The 8,714-nt window shown below is 49.2% G+C and overlaps 1 long non-coding RNA gene across 2 annotated transcripts; it reads right to left on the reverse strand.

Annotated features, from left to right (window-relative positions):
* Positions 1–485: 485 nt before the first annotated feature.
* Positions 486–8,688, reverse strand: LOC115301713. Of its 2 annotated transcripts, none has more exons than XR_003913258.1 (3): positions 7,801–8,688; positions 2,648–2,799; positions 486–1,004 (listed from the first exon to the last, which is right to left on the reverse strand). It is a non-coding gene; the product is annotated as an uncharacterized LOC115301713 (long non-coding RNA). The 2 variants fall into 2 exon arrangements; XR_003913257.1 differs by lacking the exon at positions 7,801–8,688 and adding an exon at positions 4,754–5,262.
* Positions 8,689–8,714: the final 26 nt, after the last annotated feature.

Here is an 8,714-nt window from a genome sequence, read left to right on the forward strand (position 1 = left end):
CTGGAAAGCTGGGCGTGGAGGTGGGAAGGGGGTACTGGGAAGGCTATAAAGAGGGACAGGATCTGACAGAAAGGACACTGGCATCATTTGGGAGCCCCAGGCTGCCCTAATTTGCCAGCTAGCCTAGGAAGTCCCTTTGCTCCTCGAGAATCGGGCTCATCTCTTCTCTGGGCAAGTGGGCGGGGCTTGCCCTGACATTCCTTGGAGAATGTGGCCATGCACTGCCCACAGGAGCACTGCTCTGGCAGCTGCTGGTCTGCCCCAGGGCCGGATCATTCCAGAACAGCCCTGTGCTAGCCAGGTGAAGGCGAGTTCTTCCTCGTCTCCCTGGCTGCCCTCCATCTGCTGTTACCCAGAGTCAGAAGCCCAGACCCTCTGGCTCCAGCATCCATGAGGCAAACTGCTAACGCCCCAAGCCCCTTGCTCGAAGACATCTTTCAGCTCCCATTACCCCCCCACCCCCCAAAAAGCCACTCGCATCAAGACAAAGTTCTCATCCCTTTATTGGAAACATTGGGTATACCCGTCGTAGATTTCAAATGCGGCTGGTGGGGTGTTCAGCTGGAAATTGTGAGGAGCGTGTGTTCCTGACACTGTGGGCCATGAATGCAGGGGACCCCTTGGGCCATGCAGATGTCCATGCAGATAGCCAGGGCGGAGGGGACGTTTGCTGGAGTGGGATGGGAGGACTTCGGGTTGCCACTGAAGGATCCAAGGGCTGAGCAAGCAGAAGAAAGACGAGGGGGGAGCATCCCAGTGGGAGGAACAGCCAGGATGCAAAAGCCAAAGTGAGAATAGCGAATTTGGGAGGGAGTGTGGGTGCCTTGCCTCCCAAAGATGGTCCATTCTGTCACCTGCCGAAGAAGTACCTCCATTTTCCTAGGCATCTTCTTTCCTTCTTTTTCCTACCTCCCTCCTTTTCTTCTTTTCTCCTCTTCTTTTGACTTTCTTCATCAAATATTTCGTAGTACCCATCATGTTCCAGCTACTGATCTGGGCATGAGCTGCAGGTGAGTCACAGGGAAGCGAGGGAGAAACATAATGAAGAGCCCACTCTACAGATGGTCAGTTACAGGGGTGGGAGGTTTCAGGGGGAACAAGGAGGTTGTTCTTTGGGAGGCTGGAGGAAGGCAGCGCCGCTGAACTGTTCGGAAGATGTACCCACAGTAATACCTCCTATCCAGGGGTGGAGTTTATTCCTTTTGCTCTTGAATCTGAGCTTGGCTCTGTATTTGCTTTGGCCGATGGACAGTAGCAAATGTGGACACAGCAGAGGCTTAAGAAGAGCCCTCTTTAGTGGCCCTTGGAATCCTGAGACCATGATGTGACAAACCCAACCAGCCTGCCAGGAGGCCACACTGAGGGGGATTGAGGTGCCCCCACCAACAGTGTGCCAGACGCCCATCCTAGAGCAAGCCCGCCCAGCCAAGGTGCCCATACACTAGCAAGCGCTGCACAAGCCCCCCCCCCCCAGCAATCACAGAGTCACGAGCTAATTAACATCACAGTTATGTGCAATCATGGGCTGATTAGTCATTAGTCCATTGAGACACCCTATTTGAGGTCATTGTGGGATTGCAGTAAAGAGTTAAAACGGCCCTGAAGTAAGAACCAGATGCCAGGTACAGTTCCAGTAAAGAAACCCCTGTGTGGAAATGGGTCCGGAGCGAGAAGAGATACACGCTCAGCCAAGATCGCTGGTTTCTGGAGGCCAGGTGATTAGGCTCTTTTGGACAGTTGAGGTCCGTGTGAGAACTATCCATGAAATCGATTAATGCACCATTATACACAGTACGTCTTATGTAATATTAATAGATACACTGTACAAGTTTAATATTCATGAGGTACCAATTAATGCATGATCCTACCTAGTATGTCTTACATAATATCAATAGATTGTTATATTATTATTAATTATATTACTATCTATAATATATATTATATATGTTAATAATATCCATTAATACATATTATGGCTAGAAGTCACTAATTTTTCAAGTGGTTTGTTATGCAGCCGAGCAGTCTCAGGCTGACTCATACAACCGGGAAAGGATTCCCCAGTGAAGGAAGATCTGAGCTACTTCTGAACAACAGGCAGGAATTCACCAAGGGAAGGCAAAGAGAGGGTAGAGAATTCCAGGTGGAGCCAAAGAGCATGTGCCGTTTGGCAAGAGGAAGAGCTGCACGGGTCTTTTTAAATACTTTGTTGAACAGACACAGGAAAATGCACAAATTGGTGAACTGTCATGTAATGAATAAATACACCGTAGCCAGACCCATACGAGAAACAAAAACATGCTTGCACCCCAGAGGACCTCCTTATGCCCTTTTCCAGCACCACCTTCCTCCCAGACTGACCACTACCCTGACTTCTATCAACACAGAGGGAAGTGGTTTTGATCTTCTTACTGGTTTTGTAACTTAAAAAAATTTTTTAATGTTTTATTTATATTTAAGGTAGAGACAGAGCATGAGTGGGCGAGGGGCAGAAAGAGAGAGAGAAGGAGGCACAGAATCTGAAGCAGGCTCAGGCTCTGTCAGCACAGAGCCCAATGTGAGGCTCACACTCAGGGCCTTTGAGATCATGACCTGAGCCAAAGTCGGACGCTTAACCCACTGAGCCACCCGGGCACCCCTGTGTTTTTACCGGTGGAATCCTGTAGTGTGCCTTCTGTGCCTGGCACCTCCTACTCCACATCACGATGTTTGAGATGCATCCATGTCATTCTCTCATCTTTGTTGATGAATTCCATGATTTATCCACTCCCCTCCTGGTCAGCATTTGGGTTATTTTGGCTACTAAGAGTAAAGACGCTATGAATAATTTTGAACACACACTTTGAAGAATACGTATGCGTTCGTGTTCAGTAAAGTCTAGCAATCCTATTAGAGCAATTCTTTTGAGTAACTGAAGGGAACAGGTGGGTTGAATGGGGCTCGGGGTGCTTTAGGGGAGAAGGGAGATCCTGCAGAAGGCTGTGGACATAAGGGTAACATTCGACGCTAGCTGCCAAGGATGGATTTGGGGAGATCACATCAACGTGACAGGACTTCTTGCTGGCTTGCATACAGACTTTTGTTCTTTCTCCTTTGGAATCTGCATGTTAAAATCCATTTGCACAGCACGAAATACTTTTCCAGCAGCGCCACGCTGAGGGTTCTTTACAAAGATAAGTTGCCATTTGAGATGCACAGGGGTCAGCAGTGGAACTGCCTGCCAACATTTCACATAAACCTAAGAAATGTCCCCACAGAGGGCAATGGAGAGCATATTTTTTGTTCCTGACCTACTAGGGAAAACGTGCTTCTGGTCTTCATGAGTCCATAAGACGAACAATTGGCTGGATTTATTTCCCAGGGACTCTCTAACGTGAATGGTTCCACTTAGTTAACTGGGCTAGCTCCAAAAGGATATGGAGCAGAAAGATCGGACTTGGTTTCTGCATAATATTTGAGGTCAAGTCTCTCCTCTGTTACCCTATGACCTGTGTGACCTTGAGGACGCTACTGAACTTCTTTTTGTCCTCAGTTTCCATCAGTAAAATCAAGATGGGAATAGTACATCCTTCAAAGTGTTGTTGACAGGATTAAATGAGATAACGCGAAGCACCGGACACAAGGCTTGGCAAAGAGCTAGCTCTTAGCAGCTGTCAGCTGCCCAGCAGACAAGAAATTCACAGTCACTTTGTTGAGTTGGGCTTGCCTATGCTGGGGAGGTCAGCTCGAGAGGCTGGCCCAGGGATTTTATTTGCACCAAGGTTTGGCTTTTCAAATTACCCTTCTTGGGATTATCATCAACAAAGTGTGCTTTAGATTCCAACATGTTAAAAAATTATATATCTTTTCGGCAATGGTGTTGCAAGCAACAATAGGGTGTTTTCGCTCTGCCCACGGCATCCTGTCTCTCCGCACCTCTTTATATGGCCAACATCTCCCCCATCGCTGGTGGGGGTGGGGGGAAAAGTGTTCATCACTTGCTTTGCTGGAAAATATATTCTTTTTAAATAGTGTTCTAATGCCTGCAAAAAAAAAATTAGCAGCACCGTCTCTTGGGAAGCAGCCTTTGACTATTCAAACCTGGAAGAAATGAAGGGTTTTATTTGTGGAAATTGGGACATCCGGTGCTGTCTACTTAGGGAAGCAGTTTTTTTTTTTAACTACCCATCAACACCTACACATACCAAAAAAATTAATAAAATCTCAGAGAACCCATTAATATTTTACAGTTTAGGTAATCTCCAAGTTGAGGGGCAATTTTTCTTCTGAGTGTGGTTCATTTTATGCCATAGAAATGATCTGAATCTTCCTGAAGAGACTTACTGAAGCTTCTCTTCTCTATATGCATGTCTTTGATCTCACAGCCACCTGCCAGGCAGGGACGCTGGGCCCCATCTTACAGATAAAAGCACAGAGGCCCAGAGAGGTCAAGAACTCGCCTGAGGTCACACAGCTCAGACTGTGACCGCCGGCCCCCTGTCCAGCACACCACACATCTTCCCTCCTTTCTGCCTGTGCCTGATCCATTCTGTTTCTCAGCATCTCTCTCTGCCACCGGCCTTCCCATCATGTCCTGCAGGATTCCTGGATGCAGGGAGCAAGCAATGGGGACTAGTTTGCAGGAAAATATTGCCAGAAGGTTGGCATTCCTAAGGCAGGGAGGAGACCCTGACTCTTCCAGGGAGCCCGGGGCTCAAATAGTTTTAAGCATCACTGGTTGGTGACATTGAAATATAACGTGTTGAGTCACACTCACCACAGGGCACTGTGCAGCGCAGCGCCGGGCTCTGGTAATAAATACAAAGATGAACCGGGCGGCCCCGCTTCTAAGGCCTTCCTGAGGAATTTGCACAATGTGGGTATAACAGACACGCACAAATACTAGAAGCAGAAGCCGCGGTATTTCTCTGCCAGCCACAGGTACTGTCAACGCCACCGTCTTGAACAGCTGGAGAATCTGCTTTTACAGCCTCACTGATGTGGGCCGCCACCATCTCACACCTGTGTCACTGAGACCAACAGTGTCCCGAGCTCCTAGCCTACACGTCTGACTCGTTGTCTACACCACAACTACAGGGACAATGTGACCCAGTTTCGTCCTCCGAAGGCTCCTCTCTGCCCTTACGACAAAATCCAAACCCATGAGCAGCGACCTGTCCTCACGGGCAGATTCTGGGTCTTGTTCATTGTCTGGTTCTAGGGCATGGCCAGGCCATAGATGGTCATTCAACCAAGGTTTGTTCAATGAATCAACGTGGCTGGCGGGGTGGGGGTGGGGGTGGGGTGTCTTCATGCTACAGGGAAGCCTTGTGACATCATAATGCAGACCCTCTGCCCAGGAAGTATTCTCGGTCTTTTTGGAGAATCACTATCGGTTAATCTATTTAGGATCCCCTGTAGCCTCTTACCTGAACTTAACTTGAAATTTTCAACGGTATTGATACGATGAGCTAAATCTTTCTGAAAATGTCATGTAAACACAACAATACATAAGTAGATATGACTAATGCCAAATTGCTAAGTGTTAGTCTGGTGCACAGCCTGGGTCCAGCTGTATTTAAATGATGTGGGCAGGCCGTGAAAAGTACAGCTCAAAGTCTGCTTTTGTCTGACTCTGCGACCTTGGGAAGGTGTCTGGGCCACTTAAAGAACCACCTAAAAATGACGCTGCTTTGCTGGCCTCATGAGGTCATTGGGAAGACTCGGTGAGCACTGGCCAAAGAGGGGCCATCCAAACCTACAGGGCTGTGCACATGTAAGGGGTCATGGCCATGACCAGAGAAAGTAGCTTCCCACTGGCTGGAGTCCACATCACACTCCTCTCCTGCCAGTGGCCAGGGGTGCGAGGGACACTGGGATCATCTTTGCTGTTCGTTCGTATTCCTTCCCAAAGGGGGTATGAGATGTGGACGTGCAAACCCTCTGTCCAGACTGTCTGCCTGAAGTCACTCATCCCCATAAACAGAAGCAGAAAGATCACTGGGCCAAATGGTTTGAGAAATCCTTACAGAGGGAGGGAGGTTGGACTTGATCTCTGAGGTCCTATCCAGGGATTCTTTGAGATTCTCTGACCCCACGTCCTTTCCCCTGGCAGAAGTCAGTTTTAAACAATGGCAAAGACTCTAGCAGAATTGGGCAATTTCTAGAAAATCAGTTACTGGAAACTCCCAGGAAGCCAGGCCTTCAGGCAGAGTACTTTTCCTTCCCAAAAATAAAAATGCAAAAGAAAAATAGAACCGTAAATTCAGGTAAGAGGCAAATAACGTCAATGCCCAGGGATGTGCCCAGGGATGTCACACGACCTTCTCTCCCAGCTGGTCTTCCAGATGCAGGAAGTTGCACACACCCAAGGGAGGTACAGTGTGGTACTTGCAGGGGGCCCAGAATGTGTGCTTTGCCCATGGCCAGCATGCAAATAATTTTTACTGCCTCTCCAGGAGTTTACTTGAGCCCAGGACGTGGGAATCAACCTTTCACCATGCGTTCCTTGCTTTAGTGAGCTCAGGCCTGTACAGAATCACTCATTCATCCATCCACCACCCACTCAACACGACACCGCATTCTGTGCCAGGCAGTGTGCTAGGTGCTCAGCTAGAGAAATTAACCCAGCCCTGGTTCTCAAGTCCATAGCTTATGCGGGGAAACCATCAAGTAAATGTAGGCACGGAGTAGCATCTTCAGATAGGGGTTCACAGGATATTATGGGATGGTACTGAATATTATGGGAACTGGAGAAGATGGGCACTCAGCAGGGCTTAGGGGGTTTGGAGGAGGTTCTCTTGAGATGAGCATGAGTTAGCTAGGTAAAGCGGAAGTACAGGACCGGGGGCGGAGGGCACTGCATTGAGCAAACGCCTGCCGGCGACTGGGTGACTGGGGTGCGGCCAGAGCCTGCAATTTCACATCCTGGGTAGAAAAGTATAAAACCAGGAGCGATGGGCCAGGAGGCAACACAGGGACCAATCAGGGAAGGGGCCAGGGTCCAGAGAGAATGAAGGAAAGAGGGGGGATATTGACACACGAGCTCAGTGAATATTAAGTACCTGTCGGGGCCAGCCTTGTGCTTAGTGCTGGCTCCGGTTCCTACTCCATCTTGAAAACCACTCCAAGTTCTCTGCACCTTGATACAAGGAATTTCTGTGCACTGACGTCTAGTACACAGTTGGTGCTCAATCAATGGCGATCATGGCCGCTCCCTGCCAGGGAGTTGTTACTGCCTACACAGCGTTCCTCAACAACGTGGCCTTCCAGTCACATCTTCCCATCGTGAAAAATGGCCCATCCCTGCAGCTAACATCCCCACCTCGTTGTTTAAAGCCTTCTGTTCTCCGAGACCCACCTCTGGATGGAGAGGAAAGCTGATTCTCCGGGCTCTTTGCTTTGTAAAGACAACGATTTTCAGCCTAACTTCCCCCTCTGTAGCAATTATGGAAAATAAATTGAAGTGTATAAATGGGGGATGGCTAGCAGATGGGGCCAAATTAAGTGATGCCTGGCTGCTAGCACCCAGCTCCGTAGGACCCAGAAGCAGACTTTGCTCCCTGGAGTGTGAAATGAACACAGGCTTTCAGACCGGGTCAGGAAGGCGGCAGGTCCCAGGCACATGTCGCCCCCATGGGCCTCCACTGGGCTTCCAGATCTGCAGGTATGGAAAGCTGGGACAGGCTGGGGACTCTTGGAAAGGGTCTTGAGAGGTTAAAAAAGAAATTGTTGGTTTTCTGCCTGATTATTAAAAAATATGTGCTCATGGTGAGAAACTTGGCAAACAGAACAAGAAAGAAAAAGCAATCTAGAGCTTCCTACCTTGATGTGATATTCCAGTGTATCCTCTGGTTAAACTTCCCCACTGTCTGGTCAGCTCATCTGGCCTTGACATTGGGTCCCCGATGGGGCCCTGGCACCTGAAGAGGGCAGCACCCAGAAGCCCCCAGGGCCTGAGCCCTCTGGCCCTGCCCAAGTTGCTTGTTCAGTCGTGGCTCCCCTCATCCTTCCGGTCCAGCTCCAAGGTCAGCCCCTACCAGAGATCTCTGCGGACCCCTTCCCAACCCCAGCTCCTTCTTCCAGTGGATTATCTCCCTTCTGGAAGTCACTTCCATCTGTATTATTGTTTCTTGCTGTTGGCTGTCCCCTCCACTGGCCCCCAGCCCCAGCCCCACTCAGGAGTCTGAGTCGGAGGGTAGATTCACTCACCAGGCTCTGTGTATCAGTGGGGGCTGCATAGTTATTTGTTAATTAGCAAGTAGCCCAACCATCTGGGTTCCTAGTAGTTCAGTAGCATGAACTCAGCAATGAACACAATCTACGTTTTAATGCTCAGAGAACCCTGTCCATTTTTTTTTCTTCGTCTTGGAGTACCCAGTATATAAGCCATTCTCTCTGTCTCTGTTTCTCATGCCTTCCTTAGCTCTCAGGAGAGGGTCAAACTATACTGAGCGAGGGGCTTGGACCTCATGCTCCTGGCTCATTGATCAGCCTTGGGTCAATTCCAAGACTCCAGGACCTCACTTTTTCCGTGTTTGTGAAACCAGTTAGGCACTCCGCCTGAAAGTAGTTGTGAGCCCCAAACAAGCTAAGATCCTGGAACTCTTCAAGAGGTAAAAGAAACAGTAAGAAACACTCCCCACCTCCACCCGGAAGGCCCTTGCTTTGGTCATTTTCAGTAATGCCCCAGTGAGGGTGGCCCTGGACTGGCCACGGTTGGGGGCGGGGGGGGGGGG

Source organism: Suricata suricatta, chromosome 9, assembly GCF_006229205.1.
Source record: "Suricata suricatta isolate VVHF042 chromosome 9, meerkat_22Aug2017_6uvM2_HiC, whole genome shotgun sequence".
NCBI lineage: Eukaryota > Metazoa > Chordata > Mammalia > Carnivora > Herpestidae > Suricata > Suricata suricatta.